General features: G+C 44.8%; 1 long non-coding RNA gene across 1 annotated transcript; it reads left to right on the plus strand.

Annotated features, from left to right (window-relative positions):
- Positions 1-13,484: 13,484 nt before the first annotated feature.
- On the plus strand, positions 13,485-19,262 carry LOC116229022 (uncharacterized). Its single transcript, XR_004166923.2, has 4 exons — positions 13,485-13,546; positions 14,092-14,317; positions 17,950-18,052; positions 18,201-19,262. It is a non-coding gene; the product is annotated as an uncharacterized LOC116229022 (long non-coding RNA).
- The last annotated feature ends 6,098 nt before the right edge of the window (positions 19,263-25,360 follow it).

Genomic DNA, 25,360 nt, shown 5'->3' on the forward strand with positions numbered 1-25,360 from the left:
CTATGTTGGATGAGATATGAAGTCGTGGCACCTCGGAGTTCCTTCATCTGTGTTTCATCTCTGGACACCTTCTGGTCTGGGCACCAGGTCTCATTATTAGCCTAGGGAGTAGCAGTGCTGTAGCTCCTGTCCCTAAAGGCTCTGCATTCGGTCTTCACAAGGGGCTGTTCTTGGAGCATACATACATTAACATGTGGCCACAAAGTCTCCTGTAAATAGGTGAGGTAGCACAGGGTCACCCCTGAGTTAACTGACACACTGCCTTTCTCCTGAGCGCCCCACCTAGGGCAAGCTTCTTAGTGCTCCTCAAGTAGAGTTAACAATTCATGTGTAGGACATCAGAGAGGGGCAAACCTTGTGGGCTGAGCAGGAATCCTGGTGGGATATCCCCCGACACCTTACCTGACTGCATGCAGCACTTGCAGTGCTGTGCCCCTCTCCGCATGCATGACAAGGCCTTTGTAATTAATTTATAGGAGCTGTACAACCAGCCATGCTTGCACAGCGATCTGTGGATTAAATCTAACATCAAAGAGAAACTGTGAGGCTTCTTGGCATATATAGGCCATCACTTTTAATGGCTCAGCCATCTCTGCAGTTAACTGCTTCAGCCCCCGGACTATGCCTAAGGACTGAGGGTTTCAGCAGAAGCATGGAAAAGGGTGTCACACTTCACTGTTTGGGATGTTTTGCCTTTATACATGTATTTATTTCCAATGCATCTGTGCTCTAGTTTGTAACTTAGAGCACTTAGATCTTAGGGTTGATGCATAGGTGCTGGACAATAAGAAGAAAAGGCACCGACAACATCTACAGTTCTTGGCATGCCTTGAAATCCACCTGTAAGCAGCCCAGCAGCAGCACCAAGGGGAAAACTTTATTGCAATTTGGAGCTGCGTATTTATTTAGTCTAAAGTTCATTATTGTCATATGGAAGCAGAGAAATGAAAGAAATTCTCAGAGCAGAGAAAACAGGATTTCTTCCCTGCATTTATGAAAATAAGCATGAGATCAGATTGCTCCCTGCTTGGTAAAAAATCTGCCTAATCGCAAAGTGGAGGAGGAAGAAAACAGTGGGTATCACCCTGTAACATATTCCTCCAGGAATCATGGCACAGGAGCAGAGGGAGAGAAGGGGCAGAGGAACTTCTGTGCTGAGTCCTCCAGCTTTCCTCTCTGGTATCCCAATCCCCTTGCTGATAGGATTTTACTAGCATCTTTATCTGCATGCAAGGCATGGGAGACCCATCACTGAGTCTTTAATAATATAGAAAACCCACAAGGCTGGGCAAAGAGAGAAGTGCTGCATTATGCCCAGGTGCTGACCTATTTGGACATGCATGCATTTATCCTGAAGCTCTTGGCAGCTGAAGATTGAATACTGAGGACACCTCTCCCATGGAGAGCAGTGCCTTGGTGGCACTCTAGGGGATGGAAACATTCCAGTGCCTGCTAGCTATGCAAATATAATGCTTGGCACCTTTACGTGTATACTTTTAATGCCACAAATGCGTTTGCCAACTCCCATATTTTCCAGCATGTTGAGTTCTGCTCTCTGTATATTTTGCCAATCTACTAAACGTATTTTCAGTCCCATTAGGGTAAATAGAAGGCTTCCTCCAGCTGGCCTCCTTGTGCTTCTGGGCAGCCAGACAGCTACCCTCATGCAGAAGGGGAGCCAGCTCCCACTAAAGCCATCACGAGGTCCGGGGAATGAGGGGAAATGGGCCCCTAAAGGTGGTGTTTGCAGCTAGAGTGAGATGTGGGGAGGAGGGAGCCAAAGCTAAGCTAGCAGGAGGCATTGCACAGTTGACGATGCAGACTTGGTCCTGTGAGGTGAGAGATGCAGACTTGGTTCTCTTCCTGCCCACTGCCCCTCCTAGCTGCAGGGATGTGCCTGAACCCCAGAGGATGGGCAGAGGATGACCTCTGCCCATGCTTTCAAGTAAAATTGCGATTATATTTTTCCATCCTTTGGAAAGATATAATTTCTCTGGGGCACATGGAATTAAGTAGGGCCAGGTAGTCAAGGAGACAAATGGCGTAAAATTAAAACAAACACTGCTAGGGAGATGAGAACCTGCTTTATGGGGAATACTGGGAATACTGAGAGGAAACCTAATTAGCAGGTACAGCTCCACTTTAGTGGAAAGGACATGAGGGAAAAATTGTGAAGCCCATAATTGCCCAAACTTGCTTGTCACAAGACCGAGCTCAGTTTGTGTTTGGAAGTAGATCTATAAAGGCTGTGTACTCTCAGATGATACAGAAGTGGAGTGGAAACCAATTATCACTCAGCAGATTTCCTAGGTACATGTCTGACAAATCTCACTCATTTTAATAGGGAAAATCCTTGTGGGGAAGGATGAAAAGCCCCCCAGTGTTCACACACTTTACTCCTGAAGCCCAAAGTGATCTGTCCTGTTAACTTCAGCTCAAGTTTGTGGAATTCCAGTAGTTATGTGCCCAGGGACCTGAGCCCCTTGCCAGGTCCATCCGTGTCTTTCTAATGCTTATTCTACGCAGGGTGATCTTCTGGTTGCCTTTGCCCACTCTGCCTTAGTGCAGAGCTCTTTTTGATCTGCTTTCTCCTGTAAGCATGAGTGTGGCAAGCTCTTGTCTTTAGGTGCCAGTTGAGAGCAGAAGAAGTTAGGGACACTTGTGCAAACACCAGTCCCTCAAGTAAGCTAACACCAGGCAAAGGCAGAACTGAGCAGTAGTTGGGAATGCCAGTAGTGGCAGCTCCTGCAGCACATCCCTGATCCAGGCAGAGGACATGGCAGGTATGACAGGACATGTGTGACTCCCAGAGTGCTGCCTACAATTTTGTAATTTTGGTTTCTCCTCATCTTTTATTGAGTTTTGTTGTTACTTGCAAATGTCCCATTAGGTTAATACGTGCCAAAGAACTCTGACTGTAAAAGACCTTCATGCAACTGTCCGCAAAAACCTAAGTGCTTTGTAAGAGAGCAACTGCCTGGGTTATAACAACCAGCTGTCATCACAGTATTTTAAGCTATGGCAATGTATACATGAAGGTAAAGGATGTGTACTTTGGAATGGCTTGACTGCCTTAAGCCTCACAGTGATGCAACATGCCTGGCGCCGGGCTGCACAGCTGCTGGCTGCCCACCTCCTGTGCCAGTAGCCAAGTCCCCATGCAGGGCCATGGGGCTGAGCCGGGCAGGCAGCAGGGGACAGGGCATGGTAGCAGTTGGGCTCATTTCACTGCTCCTGAAGCTGAAGAAACCATCATTTGCAGCAAATCCCAGAAATTGGGTGCATCTGGTCCTGGGAAGCTTCCAGGATGCTTACTGGCAGAGAAGAAGAAAAAGACTGTTTTTCCTCAAAACAGAAGAGAGAAGTGGGAGTCTGGGAGAAAAATAAAGACCAGCTTGAATTCCAGAGGGCCCTTGACTTTTAGAAATAACGTAGGTTGCATCTGATTTTTTTTCGTGTTATACAAGAGAAACCAATTTAATTCCACTTGTAGTGAAGCATAAGATTAGATGGGACTAAATATGTGTGTAGGTTGTTTATTAGCAAATGGAAGAGAGCAGTGAAGGAAAACAAACAAGCTTGTTTCAGGGAGGTTTGTTACAGTATTACTGGTCACAGGAGCCCCAGGGGACAGCAGGCACATTTCTAATTGGACTTGGACAGCCACGCTCAGATGGGACAGATCCTTGCTCCAGAATAGGAGAACTGCAAAACTCCACTCTAATGAAAAAACTTGCTATTTTGCCCAGTGATGGCAAACTCTGAGATGTTTGCAAGTATTGGTCCTTTTCAAAGTTGGTAACTCGATGGTTAGTGGGTCTTGTGCACCCAAAGCACCAGGAAGCAGCTCCATGATCACTCACCTGGATATAAATGCAGTTTGTGTCAATCCTGAGTGGTCCCTGCAGCTGGAAAGGCTTTTGTATCATCTAATCTGAGCCTCCTATGCTTCAACTGAAACCTTTATCCACAGTAAACAACGAGAATGGTTTATTGCTCTTCCTGCTGTTTTCATCCTATCTTCTGGAATAAATTAGCCCAATTCCTTCCTCATGGCTTGTGTTTTCCAGATCTTGTATGACTCCTCTGGATTCTGCCTCTTTGATTCTCACCTTTCTGGAGGAGCAGTGCCCAAAGCTGGAAGCAGCACCAATGAGAAGGCTTTTCTTGACCAAAGCAGATTCTCTTCCTTGGTTTACCAATTGCGTTCATACATCCCAATATGATTTTGATTTATTTTTTCATCAAAAGGTAACTATGTTCTAAAGCCTGCATGTGTGATCCTCCATAAGCTCTTCTGCTTCCAGCAAACCCACTACCCATCCAGCCATCTCCATTCTGTGTTTAAGAATTTGTTTATTTCTTCCTAAGTATACCATTTTGTACTTCTCTTTATTGAAGTGCCTCCTGCTATTTTCAAACTATTTCTTCATCTTATCAAGACAATTTTGAATTCTAATCTTATCAAGTGTGCCTGCAGTCTCTCCTAGATTAATGCCACCTGCAAATTTAATAAGTGTGTTCTCATTCCATCATCTAAGTCATTAATGAAAACATTGAATAACATCTGCTACAAGAAAGATCACTGCAAAATCTCAGCTGATGAATCGCTTCAACCTGACAATTAACTGAGCAGCTTTAAGCTATCTTTATTCCCAGTCTATAGAAACTTCCCTTGGGCCATTCTTCTCTAACTTGTTTATGAGTATGTCGTATAAGACCGGTGTCATAAACCTCACTGAAGACACATGACATTGACTGGTCCTGCCACGTCCACAAAGCCTATTAGCCTGTCTAGGAGGAAATTGGGTTGTGTTGATGTGATTTATTCTTAACATATTCCTATTAACTTCAACTTTTCTCGGCTTTATCATTGAGTTGCTTAAAAAAAAAAAAAAAAAAAAAAGTGATTATTTATTTCATGATTTTCTTTCCTAGAAATTGAAGTTCAACTCATAGCTCAATAATTCTCTGAAAGCGAACAATTCATTTGAATTAAAGTCTTTTTCTGCCTGGGGGCCGTTTTGCAAAAGCTGTCCATGGTGGCCATTATCTTTGGGGAGTGACTTCATGTCAATGTATCCTTTGGGCTTTTCAAAAACCTCTTATCCATCTGCACAAAAGACTAAGAAAACCAGTGAGGATGCTGTTCCCACACTGTCTTTCTACTCATCTTCATGGTCTTCTGAGGGACTTCTCCCCTCAACCAAAGCACTAATTAATGCCCATAGCTGCCAGAGGAACATGGAGGCTCTGCTGAAAGCCTGCTGGGTTCCTCTCCTACCATGCTGGGCTGCCAATATGAATGCTGCACCTCTGCAGGCTGGCCAGCTGTGTTGGGCTCAGCAAGGCTCCATGGGGCTGGTTGTAGAGCAAGGTGATTCTAGTCAGCTTCTGCTGAAGAGAGCTCTGTGTCTGAGAATTATCAATAGGCAATGCCATTCACATCTTTCAGAGGGACAATGGAAGAGGAATCAAAGGCACTGTGATACTGCTAAGTATTATGATGCTAATTTTTCGTATAAAGGATCAGAAGCTACAGACCTGGTAAAAGGGGCTTTCTCTGCTCTCTCTCACCCCACTCCCTGCTGCATTTTAACCAGCAGAGCTTGTGTGGGAGCACTGGGGAGCCTCTCTCTGCCTGTTCTGGCAGGAGACTTCCCTATCCAAGGCCATTTCCTGACTTTGCATGCTTTCTTTGTCAGCCGCTCAGGTGACATCTCTCTGCTCTTGCCATTACCTGGTCCTGTGGCTGGGGCAGCAGCACCTGGACCAGCTCCTCCTGGGGACACCAGGCACCAGGCCAGGAGCACCATGCCATTACTTCCTGCACCTGGCTGTCACCCACAGGTCTCTAAAACAAATGTGGCATGGGAACAGAAGAGCAGTGAGGAATGCAAGCAAACAAGCCCATTGGAGAAGTTTAAATATCTCCCAGGGAATGAGCCCCTTTGTGCATGCTTTCAGCAGAGGCCCTTTCATGGACATGCCCTGAGGAAGGCGGGTTAGTGAAGCTGTGCACAATGCCTTTATGAGCCAGCACCATTAGGGCATGGGCAGCTGAGCTGCTGGGTTAGGACTGAAAGCCCCTGGCATATGGGAAGGCTGGCCTCTATTTAACCCTTCCCCAGCTAGCTGAAAGGGGTGCACTTGCCATTACTGGTGAGGAGAAATGGGTTCTCTGCACTTAGCTGCAGCCCTTTTAAGCTGCTCTGAATAGGATCCACTAAAAGATCCTAAATTAATTCAGGCAGCAGCTTCTGTATGAAAAGTTCAACTAATGAGGGCGGGCGTCATGTCCTGTGGGTGGGAGGAGGATGAGCAGTGCCCAGCACAATGCTCCTTGCTGTCATATCCTGCACAGACGAGATTTGTATTTATTTTTCTCCTTTTTCTTTAGGGGATGACACAAAGGAGGAGAAAATAACTCCTAGAATGTTGCAGCTGTGCAAGCAGCGCCCGCCCTGATTTGTCTGAGCAATGCCCCAGCGACGTGAGGGGAGGCTCCCAGCCACTGGCAAATTGTATTACAGGGGAAGAAAGCCTCCAGCCTCCCTTATTTGATGCCGGCTTGTTCATATGTTCATAGAGTGGCATTAGTCCTGCTGCCTGCTGCTTTGTTGGCTGGTGGGGAGGAGGCCCCGCAGCCTCCCCAGTGGGGTGGTGGAGTCCTCATCGTGGCCCTGCCTCATGGGTCAGGGGTCACCCGCAGCCTCCTGACAACCCCAGCTCCACATCTGCTGTGTGGTGATGTTAACGCAGCCCCTGTGTGCCCTACATTTGTAATTAGCCTCCCTGGGGGATGGGGAGAGGGGCAGCTGAAAGGGGAAGAAGATACATTATGGGCCACGCAAGGGTGGGGGCTTCTTTCCTTTGCTGACCACATCAGCCTCCCCCAGGATCCGGCACTTACATCTTCATTTTGATTTTCACTTGCTAGCTGAGCTATGAGATCATTTGTCTCCTGACACTTCTCATTCTGTCTTTGTGCTACGACAGGGAAGAGATGGAATGCTTCATCAGGTGATTTGGGGGGCACTGGCATTTCTGCAGAGGAAAGTGTGAACAAGGTGAGTGTTTGTGATGAGCAGGCAGCAGCTGTGAGCTGAGGGTGCAGAGGGCTGTGGCAGTCCCAGTTACCCTGTACTGCAAAAGAGCTTCCACCTCCCACATCCCAGAAAACACAGGAGCTGGACAAGAAGGGTTAAAGCCAAGCCGAAAATAGTAACTACAGAAGTGCTTACAAATGAAAATAAATGAGGATATTCTGTAGTTTAAAAAATGAATACGAGCATCAAGAAGTAAGATGTAGAAAGGCATGCATTATGGAAATAAACAGAATGAGTCAGGGTTAAAAATAGGTAAATATTGAGAGTACATAATGTTTAACATGTACAGATTGTAAGAGCAGGAATGGATCCAGACCTAAGCAATGAAACAAGAGCATGTTAGGGAACAACAACTCTCTCCCCTGCCGATTAAGTTTTAGCAAGAGGGTGTGGATAGGACACTGAATGGCTGGGGAACACAGAAGCAATGATGGATTGGGCGTATTTGGAATTGAACTTAATTGTTACTCGAATTAATAGACTGTATCCAACCTTTAGGTCAGACCCTAATGCTTTTGTTTTCCATTTTCCTCCCCTCAGAGAGCTGTTGCACAAGTCAGAATAAGGGTGATAGTTCGCAAGTCTGGAAGCAGGCTCTGTGCTACATTCCCCTGTCCTGCATCGCTTCTGCACAGTGCCCTCCAGCTCCTCTTCTCTGTGAGATGCTCAGAGCTCTGCCACTCATCTGTGCAGACTCTGAGCTGCCACGAGAACACAAATCATAGGAATTACTGGTTGGAGATGGCAAACTTGTCCTCTGTGAGAGTTAACATATCCTCTTGGATTCAGGGGATGCAATTACAGAGCTACATATAACAAGGAGGGCTGGTGGTTCATGTTGGAAATGGGGCAAACCGTAATAACAGGACTGAATTCAAGAAAATTGCTCTGTTTTTTGATTTATGAAAGTGAGAACAGCATTCTTAGTCTGTTACTCACTTCAGGGATCCTGAGGCTTTTATCATATTCTGTAGGGTCTTTGAGGAATTACAGAAGTTTTCCAATATATTAAAGATTATTCTCCTTCTTTAAATAGAATTGAAAAATAAATAAAATCCAGCTGCACCTGCTCACACCAGAAACAAGGGACATGCTGAGATGGTCTCTGCTGCTATTTATGTGCACCAATCCTGACCGAGGGGGGGTGCGAACAGCACCTGGCAGGAGAGACTGTGGTACATCCACCCCTCCTCATTACTGATCCTGTAGACAAAAGAATGCTGCCATTAACCTCTACAGCCTCACAGCCTCCAGCGCAGGGACTGCAATCAGAGAAGAATTTGTTGTGGAAGGACCAGCCTGGGGCCTCAGGCATGTGAGTGCCATCTCTTTCTCTACCTACAGTATGCAGCATCTTATGGCTATTGCCTGGCATGATGCTGGATCACCATGGAGGGACCCAGTTGTTCTCCAGCAGGAGAAGAGATGAATTCTCTGACAGAAATAATATGGTAGGTTTCTTGGACAGAAGAATCCTTGCTGTGAACTCATTTGGTCACAGGATATCACATATTTTGATGTGAATCCCAGGCAAGGTGCCAGACTGGGTGTCACCACCCACCAATGCTCTGAGCTGCTGCAGGACCATGTCCCCCATAGTACCGAATGCTTTGATAGCCACAGTCCTTCAGGGCCAAGTAGTGCATCTAAACCACCCATTGAAAAAGTGAAATTCCACCATATCTCTTTGTTCCTCACTCAGTTCCCTTTTGATGGCATGGAGGCATCACTGGAGGGGCCTGTCACATCATTGCTCTTTTTTATTCTAAAGGCATTTACATGGTGAAGTAGGATCTATATGTGAATATATTTATCTGCTCCTTCATCTTATGGCTGTCACCTGTGGTCACAACCCTGTGTAGTAGCACAGCTGGTGGCTGCTTTGTCACAAAACAAAGAAGTGATGTGCCGAGCTGGAGACTTAACAGTGAGAAGAGCTGAGTGCTATAGAAACCTGGGTCCAGATTTGAGATTAATATTGCTATACATAAAACCAACATATCCTGAACTGTAACATGGAATGTTGTCCCAGGAAGCCACCCTGTGCAGGTGATATCTGCAGTGATTCCTTGTTACCCTGCAGATAGGGTCACTAGTGGCTGTGAGCACAGCAGCCAGTTGAGGCAGGACATCATGAACTGTCCTGCATTTCTTCTGAAGCCACTACTCCTGTCACTTCCCCAACAGCACCTGTCCAGAGCCTGTGACAAGACAGTCACCTTGGAGCCAGGGGTACAGATGAATCAAGCTTTTGCAGACGTGCAAGTCTGAAATCAGGATCATCTTGTATTCTACATGCAGCTGTGAGCAAGAGTCTGGGGAGGGAGAGGAGCACCCACTGTGGGAGTCACTCCTACCGCTGGGAGAAGCCAGCAAGTCTTTTCAGAGAGGTTTCAATTGCGAACCGTGTGTATTGATTTCTATTATTTCTGAAGCTATCAGAGGATGCCAATTAATTTCAGCACGCTGGGCTTTTTTCTGGGGGCAGGTAAATACTGGGAAGCTCTGACAAGCTGCCCTTTTAGGTGTCATTCAACCTGCAGCAGCACATTATATCTGGATAGCACTACGTAAACACCGCTGAGTCAAACCAAGGATTGTATTTGGTCTCTGACAAGTCTGTCTCATTTCTAACTTGGTGACATGAGCTGTGCTGATGCACAAGTGGGTAGCAAATATGGTGAGTATATAAACAAAATAGGCAATATGAGTCAGATCTAGCATTCAGTCCCTGGAAAGATGCCACATATTCTCAGGATTTTGCTGTGGAGATCAGCAAGTTTTGGTGGGTCCTGTGCTGAGTTAGAGACTGAAAAGCAGAAGTGCTGCTTGTTGTATGTTGGTCAAAAAAACAGAAGGCACAGGCCGTTATGATGATTAGAGAAAGGTTCTGCCCAGCGTACGGAATGAAGGACAAGAAATACATCACCTTCTCAAAATTTAATTAGGACTTTTTCTTTTTCCTCCCACAAAATGCCCTTTGTGGGACATGCAATCAGGAGTCACACTAATTGGTTTTGTCTCATCGACAAAGATTTCCTTTCAATCATCAATTATACTTCGGCATCTGCCTCTCTAATTTGGACAAGCGACCCTCCTCTTGTCTCCACTTATCAAAGCTATAAGTTCTTCTACACAGCCTTGAGGTTTTTAACAGCTTTTACAGACTCTTTCTTCATGAGGAGAAGTAATGTCACAGGGTATTTAAATTAATTGGAGACAATAGCCCAGCAAGAGCTGAGGCTGGACTCCTCGCAGGTCTTTAGCCTGGTTAATGATCTGCCACTATCCTTCTTCATGCCTGCAGGAAGGATGTTGTGTTGTCTGGAAACTGGCACATCAGGGCCCTGACCTCATATTGGAGAGAGATCTTTGGCAAGTCAGTCTCGTTTTCTTGGCTTCCTATTGTATACTGCATTCGATTCTTCTGAATCATGTTACTAGCTGGCCAGTTCTTCTCCCTGACACTTCCTTTCTTTTTCTTTTTTTAAAAAATGATCTTTGATTTTTTTCATTTTTCTCAGGAAAAGGTCCTCTCTTGGCAGCTGTTACTATTGCAAGATTTACTGAGTAACAATCTTTTAGCTAAAGAACGGATCAGGACTAGCTAACTGATGCTATTGCTGTAGGCCTGCATACAAAATGTTTGCCACACCCTCGCTCTTTTGAATGAGTACAGCTAGAAGTGCATAGGATTTGCTTCAGTAACTGCATGTAAATCCAAATTTAATTTGGAGAAAGCTGATTTCAGCCCTTTTCCCCTTGTTCTGTCATTACTGTCGATCCTGATCTGTAATTTGTGCAGGGCATCATTGCAGGCATCTCTCCAATAAATGTGATCATTTTCTGTTAATGTGTTTGTTCCATATCACATAAAGCCAAAGTCTGCCATTAGACACAGACCACCAAGCCGAGTGGGTCAAAAGCCTGTACAGAAACACAGCATGTCTAAAGGGTTGCAGATGATAGCAAGCACATCCAAATCCTGAGACAGATAACGAACAGGACGCTTGAAAACAGGAGCATTTTGCCCCCTCTGGTTTGAGAAATGTGACCAAAGGCAAACAGGCATTTGAACCACAAGCTGCAGCTCACCCCTGCACCAAGAGATCTCTCCAGCTTCCTGGCTTTGGGACAGTTAATGTCACCCAGAGCCAGGAGGGGAGAAAGCAAAACTCAACATTGCTTCTCTGAATCTCACAAAGCCTCTTTCCTTTCAAGGGACGCACTGGGATCTCTTACCCATCACTGCAACCCTGGGGACACTGCTAACTTCATTGCAGAAGGCTCTTAGCAGACCTATTGACTGCATCCCCCAGCTTAGCATGTAGTATTTTCATACTGTTCTTTTATTACTTTAAGGCTGTTCCTGTCTCTCCAGGGAACAGTGCTTCTTTGATATGAAATTGATAGCAGTGACAGCTATGATTATCATCCTCTCTTCTTTTGATAATTTATATTACTTCAGTGTTTATTCACCTGTCATGGCTTACTGATAGAGAATTTACCTCCATGTTGAGTCTGCCCTCAGTCCTTCTCCACGATCGTCTCAATCTGTCTCGAGCAAGGTTTGAAATGTAGAATGTTAGTTGAAATGGAATTTTTGAATACTCCTTTAAAATCACTGTTTTCGTATTATTACACAGAATAAATAAGAAGGAAAAAAACCCACACCCAAGCACAAAGTTAATGCAATTCCTCCAGTAGGTGGAATCTGAAAGCTAGGCAATAAGAATAATTAACACAGGTGTTGAAGTCAGGTTTACTTTGCTTAGCTTAGCCCTACAATGCAAAGGGTTCAAACCAGATATTCTTCTGGAGTTAAGTGCATATTGCAGCTGGAGGAACCTCTGTATGCCCTGCAGAGCACAGCCCCGTATAGCGAGTGTGGTGGGGCTGCTGTAGGCAAGACTGCTCCGTGATCCTGTTCCTCTATTTTTGTCTTTCTTCACAAAAATGCACTACAAATTAAATTAAAAAATGCTGAGAAGGGCAAAGAGAAAAATGCCTAGGCAACAAGGACTGAGGAGAGACTTGAGAAGGAGAAGAAGAAGCCAGACCTGTGAAATCTGAGTCGTGCATCTTAGAGTGATTTTGCGGGGTGAGGGGAGAGACTTGTTGGGAGATTGTAAACACTTTGCAACAGTAGCCATGAGGGAGGGAATTAATCACACCCACGTAAGACAATAAAACAACAGAAAGAGCCGGTGCTTCAGAAGGAAAATTATGAGCAACCTTTGCTCTATGAGTGGCTAAGACCTGGAGGCCGGGGCAGAAGTTCAAGATGCCGACACTACCGCACTCCTGCTTGTGTCCCTCCTTCCCTGCTGCCCTGCACTTGCAAAGGGCAGCTGCAGGGTGAATCCTTTTGCTGCAGGATGGCAAACTGCTGGCAGCTTTTCAAAAGAATGGATCAGAAAGACAAACAAAGCAAGAAACCATCCTCTGAGGGGACATCCGTTTTGCAGCTGTCTGCTACCAGACATAGACTCCTCGACAGTAAGACGTCATGAAGGGGTCTGTCTGTCCCACCTGGCTGAAACAGGGGCACGGTGCTGCAGGCAGCTCTGCTTGCATCAGTGACTCCAGCACTGCCTTGGAGCTGTCAGTGTGAGGAAAGCCTCGCTGTGATTGCATCCTGCACTGCAGGGAAGGTTGCTTGCAGTAAAGCTGCATGCAGCTGAGGGCAGGCAGTATGAGGAGATTATCTGCCTACAGAGTTAACAGACCTCTCACACAGACTCAGCAGGTGAGTTTATCTGTCCGCGTTTACACCACTCAAACAGCACGGTGGTGCTCCACAGGACATGTCCTGGCACTGTGCCTGGAGAAGCCCAGCCCGGGCATCAGTCATTGGCACTGCCACACAGGGAATCACCTTGGTCTGAGATGCTTCGCTGAGTGGCAGCCTGAGCAATTCTTCTGTTTTCTCTGTGAAATGAACATGCCACAGCATCTGGGATGCAAATAAACCCTACCTTCCTCTAATTAACACTTCATGCAAGACTCCAGAGCATTTGCAGGCTGTGAAACAAATACCCAAAGCTGATTTCTTACAACAGTTTGGAGACAGGACTCTTTCCAGAATATCAGCCTGAGCCATGCTGCAAGGGAGATGTGGATGTTGCAGCAAATCTGTTTTATTATGAGGCATTTGTGTCCTCCCAAGTGCATCCACTTTCTTTTACTGCAGAAAAATCATAACACTCTGTATGGAAACTGTTGAGTCACAGCCTGAACCACTGATTGATCACCTGAGGCAAAGACTGAGTCAGCCGTGGGAGCACAGGTGAAGGCAATTCACCTGTGTGACCCAAAGGAGTGGAGCCTGGCTGCACCTCTCCTAGACCTCATTTAAGGGCTGACTGCCACTGAGGAAGGGTCTCTTTCTAGAGATCTCTCCCTTTGGTGTTTTCTACTGAGAGCCTTGGACATGGGTGAGTATTTCATTTTTTATTATCTCTTTCCACTATGATGATCTTTCTAACTATAAACCTGTTAAATACTATCCTAACCATAATACTCTTCTAATTGTGCATTTGTTAATTGTACATACTTTAATAATGCTTTGGTGTCCTCTGCAAAGCAGTGTGTCTGCATGTGAGGTGAGGCATGCTTGTTGCCCCCAGCAGGGTTTAATTAGTATTTATTGCACACATACCTAAGGCACTGTTGAATTAATCTGAAAAAAATGGGTGATGCTGTGAGGTGATTGTGACTGGAATTAGTCACTGATGCTTTTACTTACATTTTAAACAAATGTTTCCATGTTTTAGCATGAATATTAATGCTTTGGGTTTGATTTCACTTGCGGGAGAGAAAAGTCACTCTTCTTTAGTGAGCACCAAAATAACAAATTGCTTCAAATGAATCACCTTCTCCTACACCTTTAGCACATGAAAAATGTCCACAACATTCTGCGTGTCAAATGTCCCCCTGTGTTTTTACCTGCTTACTGAACCAGGGAACTCTGCCTTTGAAGGTGTAGGAGCTTCTTCGTGTAGCCGAGGGGTCTGGCTGCTTGCAGCAGAGCAGAAGCGTACCTGAGCCCTGTGTGCCCCTGAATGGAAGCAGGGGGCCGCTCTCAGTAGCTACAAACACTTGTGAAACTGCAAAGCAGATGTTTGTATTATCTAATGAGTCCCAAGCGATCTTAATTGGCAGTTTTGAGATGTTGCTGTTTCAAAGATGCATCTGACTACACACAGGTAAGGCAAAGATTTCTTATGTATTTCCTTGTTCTTCCTTCATCATTTTTAAATGACAGTGGTGAACCTGTGCTCAGGCTGTATCTAATGAGACTGATCTTTGACTCATCTGGCATCACCTGAAGGCCCCTTCTCACCACTTGTTCTAGGTGATAGAAGTAATGAAACTTAAAGCTGCACTGACTTCCACTAGACAGTCCTATTCATACTCCTGATGTTATGTACGTGTTTTTTCTCCTTGGAATTAGGGTCTGGCCTGAAGCCACATGACAATAAGCAATGGAAAATGTTCCAAGAATAGATAGCTTACTATCTCCCCTTTGTCGAACAGGGCCACGTGGGGAACAGACAAGTTGAAAGTAGCAGCAAATTATGTAAAATGCTTGAACAAGAATTACAAGATGTGCCAGATAATGATATATTTTTTGTTTGCAGGCTTATTCAACTCTGCAACATTAAAATGAGCCTTTGGTGGTGCTTTATCCCCTAGGATGGGGCTTTCGCAGCATGTTAACGAGCCCAGCCCCATGGTGCTCCTCCACAGGGGCTGCCACCATTCTTGCTTGATCAAACCCTGCAGTCTTGAACAGAGCAAAACAGGCTGGGGGCTATTTTCTTTGAACTAAAGAACATGTAGTATGTTCTCTGACTATTATGTCATGTGTTTGAGGTCTGACAGCCAGATCTAATGTTATCTGCATGAAGCAAGATTTCTTCTCTATCCCAGTATGAATTTTAATCCCTGAGGGGTTTTAGAGTTGGCTCTACTGATACAACATATAGGAATGTTCTTGGGACAGGTGCCACTACAACTCATATCTTCAGAGAGGTAAGGGACAAAGCTGATGTTGCTTTCTGCTTGTGTGCTGATCAGGAAACAGGGCAGTATATTCCTGTGCTGGGATTCAGGAAGGCAGGAAGCATCTCCATCATTGTGTACCTCTGTTCTTCAATTATCTCTGAATTTCTGAGCTCTATTTTCTAAGGATGGATTTTCAATATAAATATGGCTAAAAGAGTCCACTGTCACAGTGAGACTAACTGTACCAGTTAACCTAACGAAAGACATTGCCTTCCCTCACAGTCCCTGCCTTGTTCTACTTATGACCCTCCTTCTTGTGGCTGAGGGGGAGAAATGAGTACACAAATGGTGCCAGAACAGAGCAACCATTTTGCATTTTTCACATATATCACACAGCTTTATTTTTCTCTCACTTTTCAGCTGTTATCACAGCATTTATGAAAGGAAGGAAATGTGTGGATGATTTGTGGAGGAACAGAATGTGCCCTGAATAGATATGTTGGTTTCCAGTGATTGGGTGCTGCAATCGCTGGAAGTTGTGCAGGGTAGTCAAGTTTGAGCATTACCATTGCAGTAGGGGTGAGGAGGGTTTTATACACTGCCAGGGTTCCTTGAGCTTTGATTTTTTCTATTTTTTTTTTTTTTAAGAGGCAATAGCTGGGATCTATGCTTTATTCAGACTGGAGCAATGTGACACAATAGGCAGACTGGTGTAGAGAAGGAAAAACATCAATGCTGAGTATCTAAAGCACCAGGTTTGCAATGCCATTCAGCTGCCACATCTCGGCTCTGGGGAACACATCCTTCTACGTGCATCAGCTTTCCTGGCCCCATAGCTGAGCCTGCTCATGGACTTCATGGGGGTGCTGATGGCAGTGATGAAGGAGTGGCTTCATGACATAACATTTGGATGTTGAACAGCCTCTTGCTTTCCAAAACATTTGTTGGGCTTTGAGAAAGGCAAACTCATCCTGCTGGGAAGAAATGAGCAAATGATTTGCAGTCAATGAGGATTTATTTGTTTAGTCTCTTCTCCCTTGACTGTATATTTTCATGTGTTCTTTCATTTTGTTTGTTTTAAACATCAAACAACATTCACAGCTTTCTGTTTTCAGTCCCTCTTGGGCCACTAACAACTCCATATAAGTCAGGCTCTGTTACTGAGCCTGTTTGACAAAGCCACACTGCACCAGCTTCTTTCTCCAGTGCTCCTGACATAAACACTTGAGTGCACAAATCTAAAGCTTCTTGTTCACAAATAGCCAGGCACGCTGCTTTGGCAGCCCCATTTGTAGCCCTCTGTGCCACAATAACTATCCTGTGCCAGCTAGCGTCCAGGGGAAACAAATCCAATGTGACAGAGCCTGGTCAAGGCAAGTTAATTGAAATGAATATTCAAGAGGTAGTTTTTTGTCAGCCAAAGGTGAAAGGCTAATTGATGATAATTAGCTTCCAAAAGCAATGATTCACATTGGTTTTGCTGCTGCTTTCTTCCCCCTGCACAACATTACATACACCACTTGCTTCCTTATGCATGAGAACAGCCACCCTGGTCAAAATAAAAGCCTACATAATACCATAACCCTCCCAGTAAGCTACAGCTGGAGTTCAGAGTGTGCATAGCAAACGGGGAGCACAAGACTGAGCTTTCTGCGGTATATGCACTTACCTTGCAGAGACCTCTGATGCTAGAAGTTGAACCCGATTCATTGTGTTCAGATCTTTTCTCAGTTAATATGCTTGTATCTTTAAAATCATTTCTACTTTTGATCAGAATGGTGGCAATGAATATTGCAGTTCAGTTATGGTGTAGGTTAGTGCATTTTTCTTGTCACTTGTGACTATGGAATTGCAGTTCTATTTGCTGTCTTGTCCAATTCCCTGCCAAGGGCAGGCCAGCTTGGATCAAGGAGCTCTTGGCTGACAACCTTTGAACAGCCCCTGGGATGAGGATTGTTTCAAAGAGTTCCCACAGGTAATGGAGTCATGGCTCCCCTCTGCAGAAACAATAGCAATTCCTCTTCTCTGTACCATTCACATCTAATGGCATGGGCAACAACCACTGGTTTATATTTTCTCACATCACTTCTGGACTTCTAGCTTTGAAAATGGTGTCATGGACTCCCTTTGCAGTTCTTCTGGCATCACGACCAATTTAAGAAGTAGGTTATATCCCAAAATACTTTGTTCAACAGTAGTATATTTACATACATTATAATGTCTGTGTGAAGCTGGTCATGGTGACTTGTTACTGTTCTTTTCATTCGTTTGTTCTAAGAGTTCCCCTGCATCTGAACCACAGAATCAGAAGGTTGGAAAGGACCTACAAGGTCATCTAGTCCAACCATCCTTCTATCACCATTACTACCCGCTAAGCTATTAAACCATATCTCGTAGCACCTCATCCAATGATATGAGCAGGTTTTGCTCAGCCCCTGTATAAAATAAGTGCTGTAGAAGCCTCACTGAGCTCCTCTACCATAAACACTGATGCAAATCATTTATTTGGTTTTCTTCAACTGTTTCTCCTGTTAAGTGCCCCTTTGGCACCTCGGTCATTTGCAGGAGCTGGTGGCTCCCCAGCAGGCTGGCAAGCTCAATCAGGTCACAGCCAGGAGTGCTTTGGAGGCAGAACTTCTTTTCACTGTGCATCTTATCAGATTCCAGCATGAGGGATCTCACCCTGGGCTGAGACTCCTGATGTTACTGTTACAGCCAACTGCTGTTATCTCCATCTAGATTTTGGAGTTGCTTCTTAATAAACAAACAAAAAAAAAAAACCAGACAGACAAAACCAACAGTAAAACTCTCCATGTCTGATGCCTTGCAGGTGCTGTATTCGCGCACAGCTGCTTTTGGGGGCTGTGTCCATCTAAGGAGTATTTCTCAGCTGTGACTGTAGCAGGGAAATGGCTGTGGGCTGCCTCACACAGGTATCATTTTCTTCTCATTGAAAACAGATGGAAGCAATGGGAAGCAATGCATCTGCAAGCACAAAGAGCTTTTTGTGTAACTCTCTGAATGAGCACATGCATTAGAGGAATGTGATGACAATAAACTTGCTATTATCTGCCCACACAGTCCCAGCCCTGCCCTGCACGCCCTGGAGCTTGCAGCCAAGCCCCTTTGGCAGCAATGACACTGAGCTGCAGACGTGATTCTAGATGCAGCAATGGGACCATGTGGGATGCTTGGTGCCAGCTGGGTTGGGAAGAGCTGCTCTTGCCACGAATGCTACAGAAAGATTTTGGAGTCACTGTGTCAGCTGTATCTGTCAACACACCTCTGTGAAAGTGATACCAGCACATTCACAGCTTCAGAGGCAGCCTCATAAATTGCCATGCTCAGCAAGTTATGGGTGTTACTGCATGAACTTCTAATGAGGTATCTTATGGAAATGCATCAGAGACTGAGTTGGACTCACTATCAGAGCAGTCCATCGAGGACAGAAAGTGCTGCCATCCAACATCAAATGAACAGCACCTGCACAACTGTTCATATTCACAGATGAGTCCATTTTAAACTCATTCTGAGAATGCTGAATTTGATAGTTTAAGAGCTAATTTAATGTTGTTCATGATCATCTAGCAGTGGACGTCAAAAGAAGACTGAAAATACACGATAACATTGGCAAGCAAATGCTGAAATCTCATAGATTCTGCAAGGCTAGAGAGGGATCACAGTAATTATTCTTCAGAAGGCTGACAGGAGAATTAACAGTCTTTTTTCGTTTCTTGATAAGAAAGTAAATAGATAATTTACAAAATAAAGTGTACAGGAAAGAAGATCCAGACTGCTGTCACGCCATAATCAAGGTTTAACCTTTAATATCACAGTGTAAAAGTTTACCTTGGCAGTAAAGTCATCATTGTTAGGTTACACAGTGCAAAGCAACTTGTACATCTTCAGCATAACACATGAGAAAAGAACGTGTAGAGTCACTGCCAGGTTTCTGAGGAGTAAATGCCATGCGGTGCTGCCAGAAGGGCTCCACCAACATCACATGTGTTCTAGGGATACATACTGAGGGCTGGATAACTGAGAAAGAATCAGAAAATTGGGATAATTGCTAGCTTTCATGAGGCAGATTATATTTCAGAAAGGATAAAGGGAAAAAAAGAGACTTACTTAAGTGAAACTAGTAATTTTTTTCTGGACTTTGGGCAGGCATGCAAGTATGCACCATGTCCCGTAGATCCCTCCTATTACTACTGCATTCCAAATTTGTTTATAAGGACTTTACTGAGCTTATGTATACATAAGAGATAAGTTAGATACCAGGAATAGAGATGGTATGTCTAACTGTGCAAAAATAATTAGTCTAGAGCATGAACCCTGGTTTCTGTCAGCTTGATGGATGTGACATGAGCAGGGTGTTGGAGCTGCTCCATACTATTCATCACTGCTGGGCAATGTCACACGTTTTACTTTTCAGATTTTTACATTCACATTTCCTCGTGTGTGCTGACACAGTGTCAGTATAGAAGGAGCAGTTTGGGTTATCCTATAAGTGATCTGAGCACCAGAAGAAATAAGACATGCACTGCTAGAACAGCATCATCAAAGCACACCTGATAACTGAATGCATTGCCTTCAAAAGATATCTATCCCTGAGTGGTTTTATTTTTCATATTTTCATTTAATCGGTCTTGGCTGATTATCCCTAAGTGCTGGAGAGAAGCCTATCTCACATTTTCATGCATGAAATTTGCTTTGGCAAGGCAGACAAAATCAGCAGAAGCAGCTCTTTCCCTGCCTCCAAAGTTGAACAGCAGCTGAACTGAATGGAGAGTTGAGTTCATCACTTTGGGACGGAGCAGGTGAGGTGACTTGTCACAGCAGGTGGCCACCCCCAGCCCATTCCCCAGCTCCTGCCCTCACGTGCCCAGCGCTTGAATGGCCATCCAGCAGCATCAGGCTGGCAGCGAGGAGGCAGGCGTGGATACTGCGAGAGCTGGAGCTTCAGAGCTGTGCTGAGATGGCTCGGGGCCCAGAGCTGTTTTCTCCTGAGCTGAAGAGCAGAGAAATCTGACAGCCCTGCCAGTGACTGAGAGCTTCAGGATGGGAGAGGATTTGGGAAACTTCCCTGAAAAAGTCTGCCTTCCAGTGCCTTACCGCTCTCTGAGCAGAAGTTTTTCTTGTTATCCAAACTGAACTGCCCATGTTGCAACCTAAGATCCCACTTGTCCTATTACTGTTACCTGAGAGAAGAGGCTGACCTCCACCTTGCTACAACACAACTCAGGGCAGCCCAAGAGGCCTCCGCTATACCACCTTGTAATGGAAATGCTAAGCAGTCATGGCTTGAAGCAGTGATTGAGCACCTGGCAGGGCCAACCCAGGGAAACTCAGCTGCATGCATGGCTGGAGTGATCAGAAGGGCTGGAGCCAGGATCTACCCCCTCCCAGATTTTATTTAAGGATTGGCAGTGGAAGTGAGGGAACCTTATTGGAGATCCCTGTGTACCTGAGGCCTTCTAAAGGTAAGAAGCTTTTTTTCCTTTGTTTCTGCATTTGTGGTTGCTGCATTTGAGCTTGTCATTGCTTGCTACAGCCTGGAACTCTTCTACCCTGCTGTCACTTGCTGCGTTTCCCATTATGTTATAGTGTTAAACGTCTCCATCTTGTGAAGGGGTTGTGGGTCCTTTTGCAGTCACCACAGTGAGGAGTTGAGTCTTCTCCCATGTATTTCCAAGGAATTACAAAACTTGGGTGAGAACGTGAGGTATCAGGTACAGAGAGATGTAAATGAGCATGAAGCCAGTAAGAAGTCTGGGGCAGGAGGCCCAGACCTGCATAATCTAGTGTGACATCATCACTATTCAGTGGTGACAGCTCTTGTAGAGACTTGCCTGTGGAAGTGTAATGTTCAACCCACAAAATACTGGATTTTCAGTGACCCACTGAAACATGTTGCTAAGCTGATTAGTGATGGGATATGATGATCTGATTGCATTCAAAATGGTTTCTATCTTGCCCCTAAAAGACCAGGAAAACAGCCACCGAGCCAGTTCTGTGCCTATGGAAACATTCTTCACCATAGCTTGCCTCGTGTGAGAAGTCACTGTTATAATTAATGTGGAGATGGAATTGCTAGTTGTCATCGCTGACAATGACAGACAACCACCAAAGCTATTACTTGTGTCAAATAGCATCAGTTGTTAATAACACGTTTTTTTCCTGAGATGATGAGTAGCAGAAGTATAATATTAAACTAGGGTTCATCTAATTGAACAGAACACATTGTGAATAGCCTGCGTGAAGCTTTAGAGCTTTCAGACGCAAAAATCAAATTGTATCTAGTTGATTTTTCTAAAAGTTGAAGTTAAGCAGGAATTAATGCAGTCACTACCATCGGGGATGAATGATAGGAGAACTCAAACAGGGCTATTGGCTCAGAAATCCTAAAACCTGGTACAGGAACAGTACCAGACAGGAGGTTGGCTCTGTAGTCCGGCTGCTTCTCTTGGCTGTGCATGCTCATCAGGACAGGGCTGTGAAGGAGCTGCACGAATTCAGTGCTGCTTCTCTTCCAGGGGGAGGTAGGAAGCCTGCCTGGCACTGCATGTGGGGTGCTCAGGGTGTTCCCTGCTCTCCCTCATTGGGTCCCGCTGAGTTTCACACACTGTGCACTGTGAAAAAAATGGTATTTTTCCAAGGTTTTCCATATTCCTAGCATCAACTTCACTGAATGTATTTTTTTCTAGGAGAAAGCATTAAGGACTAGCCTGTTCATGCTTCACACACTTGCAGCACATCCTTCTTACTCATTTTCTTTGTAAAACAGACAGTTTCTGTCTCTTCAATGTCTTTCTATAGAAGTTTCCCCCTGCCTTTACCATTTTTTGATCTCTCTCTATACCCACTACATTAATCTACATCTCAGCAGAAAGACACTTGCTCTTTGTTAAGGCTGCAAGGGTTTTTCTGCTTTGTAGCTGATTTTTTTTTTTTTTTTTCTCTAGGCTCAGAAGTACACATATTTACTTGCATAACTCACAGACTTGTCACAAATCATGGTGAAAGACAGGATGGTGCTGAGATCCAAATGAATGATCACTAGAGAGAAAGGCTGTAAAATCTAGCTTCTCTCTGAAAAATAAAAAAATGTTTCTGCTTTCCTAGTTAAAAAGACTTATCTCTTGTCCTCCAGAAATGTCAGGAATTCAAGATATAGGCTAGGCAATCCTCCGGGCATGCAGCCCTTAAGGAATGCACCTGTGCTCTGATGCTGACAAGGATCAGGATGCTCTGTAGTGGAGGGGAAGGACACCACCTGCACCAGGATGAGAGAATGCGGGATGGGGACACAGCTGGTGTCACTCAGATTGCAGCAGGGGCTGCTTGCAGCTGCTGATGGCTGCAGAGAGGGGCTGTAGCCAGGTAGTGTGTGTCTCAGCCCCATACATCATTATGGGATTGCAATATGATGTTCTCACTCATGCTATGAAACCATTCATGTGGGCCTGGATTTGAGATCTGCTGCTGACAAACCCAGCTGGCCTGGGGGGCTGCATCCACCTCCCATAAGCATCTCAGAGATCAGGGCAGCCCGTCCTGTAGGTTTCACGATGCATTCCAATCTTCTGTTAAACAAACCATTACACAAATTTTTCTTGATGGATTTTCTGGAAATGCAGAGTTGGAAACCAGAGCTGCCTATGTGTATAAAACAAATCTTGAAGACTAATGTTAGAAAATGTTTTGCTGACACACATTCTTAGCTTAATAACTAAAGAGAGGTGGCTGCGGATGCTTGTGTGAAAATGTGGAGTTTAAAAGATGTTGGAGTAGGAGTGAGGAGGTGCTGGGGTCTGTGGGTTGTACTCGTCTATGCAGAAATGAAGTCATCCCAGTAAGACTGAAAAGATGTTTAGCTCCTTGTCTCTTTTTGTCTTTGTTAAAACACAAAATTTCTCCTTGCTCCAATTTAAGATTATTTAAGTGTTTTCTGTGATGTACAATTCCTGCTCAGGTTTTAACAAAGGATGCTCATTAATCTCTTCTTGCCTATGGTTAAACGTTGTTTGCGGAGGAGCAGTTTCTTGATTATTTATTTATTATTCTAAGCAGTGGGAGAAGAAAGGTGAATGTCCGCCCCATGCTTTCATCTCGGTAATGACAAACCTTGATGTGCTGGGAGACCCATCAAGGCCAGCTCTGCTGACATTTGTTTGTTTTCCCACTTAGCGTGAAAGGCTTTCATTTAGAAATAATTCCATACGGTGGCACTGAGTAAAGATAACTTCTCATGTGTGCCCTTTGCAGCAATGGGCCCTTCTGGCTGGGATGTTTCGGTGTGCATTTTCTCAGAAAATACTTTCAGGAGCAAAAGTTTGGCTTAGATCTTCTGTTGGGATGAGAAGGTTTCTGAAAGATGATCTCAAACCATAGCAGCTCCGGTGCTTTTTCAGCTGGTAGGGATCATTGCAGGAAAAGTTGTTGCCGTTGTGGTGTGCGTGCCATGTCTGTGCATGGGGTTGTGCGGTGGAGGTCAAGTGAACAAGGGTTTGCAAGTGTGGCCATTGCGGGTCACTCACTAACAGGATAATGATAGCACAGTGGGAATATCTTCTGTATGTCCCTTTTTGCACTCAACCCAAGTTGCTGCGTGCCTGGTTCTTGGAGATTGTCAACAAAACCCCAGTGAGGGCTGCTGCATAGGTACATAAGTGTGTAAGAACTCAGTAATGAGAACTTGTTGTATCTTACTGTGAATTCAAGGGGATTTCATGCTTTAGCTGCACAAGACAAGTGCCACTTCTGCCTGTCATTATTGAGAAAGAATGACAAGGTAACATTTTAACCAAGTTTATAAATTTCTGTGAAGTTTCTCCACCTCACCCCAAGGCAGGTGCTCTCTGCTAGTAGTTGTTTATCCAGTGAATGGGCCATGTTTGCTGCTGTTTTTCTTTACAAATTGGTGTGACCTGGTCTGCTCTTGGAGATAAGAACACATTCTCTGTCAGTGTTGTCTCTGTCACAAGGAGCCGTGCTTCAGAAAGCCTGAGCAGGGTGACCTATTTGGGACTATATGGGCTTGCATGCAACTCCAGAGCCCTGCCTTCCACGACCAGCTGCAGTGCTGCCTGGCTGCATGAATCTGTGAGTCATTTTGTCTCCTGTTCTCTATATTATGCAGTTAGACTGCGGGATGTGTAGGTCAAGGCCTGCCATTTCCTACCCTTGCACAGAATATCTGGAATGCCTGCAGCCAAAATGATACTCAAGAATAAACAAAGATAATTCCTCCCAGTCCATGCAGAAGACGAGTGCTGTAACTGTTAGAAGGGGTCTGGATGCAACCAGTCTCTTCTAGGCATTAGGTGGTTTCACCTTTGTGTGGTTCTCTTACATTCCTGGTGCTTAGAGATTATTTCTCACTTTCTACATATACTTTTAACCTGTCTCCTTCCACGCATAACTGGTGTGGCTGCAGATTTGGACAGAACAGCTGGGGGCTTGTGGCTCTCTCCAGCTGTGCCCACTCACTCTGGACTATTTTCTCCCCTTTGCTCTAGAGGACAACCTTTCCCATTCTTCTCCTCCAGCATCTGCTGCCTATTTTCATTGAGCTAAGCCTGCCTCTTCCTTTTCCTTTAATTGTGTTGAAGAAATGCAAAGCATTTGGCTGGGAAGCATTTCCTCAGAAAGGCAAAAACATGTTCATAAGCAATGCTTGGTTTTCAGCTTCCTGCACAAAGCGGGACAAGATCCTTTCCTCTTCTCCCAGTCATCCTCAGAGGTGACCTGAGGACGAGCTGCTGTTAGCATTTGATCAGAAAGGGAGCTATCATCTGCCCTCTCCCCAGGGGCTGATCTACACCAAGAATTTGCAAAATGATCATTTTGCACAGCATGTATATCTACACCATGTTTCATCACTAGATTGGACTAATTCTTCCTCCATTCTTCGTGCCTTCAAGAAAATTTTTATTAAGAGTTTCCTCAGACAGTAAAAAAAATGCCTGGGGGGTTAATTGAAGTTGTTTCTTTTGGATGTTTTCAGGTGGCTATGTGAAGATCAAGAAAAGACATCTTGTCTTTTGTTTGCCTTCCAGTGCTTTGCTTTTTCATTGTTCACTTTTGAGACTGTTTTGCTGGTGAACTTACGTCATTGCATTGCTATTGTAGGACTTGATGACTAACTTGTCTAGCACTAAAGATGGAGCTATGCCATCAAGGTCACAGACTTCACTCCAGGCTCTCTGCTGTCTCTCCTTGCCCCAGTGGGACAATCC

This window comes from Phasianus colchicus, chromosome 5 (assembly GCF_987193195.1).
Source record: "Phasianus colchicus chromosome 5, bPhaCol1.hap1.1, whole genome shotgun sequence".
NCBI classification, from domain to species: domain Eukaryota; kingdom Metazoa; phylum Chordata; class Aves; order Galliformes; family Phasianidae; genus Phasianus; species Phasianus colchicus.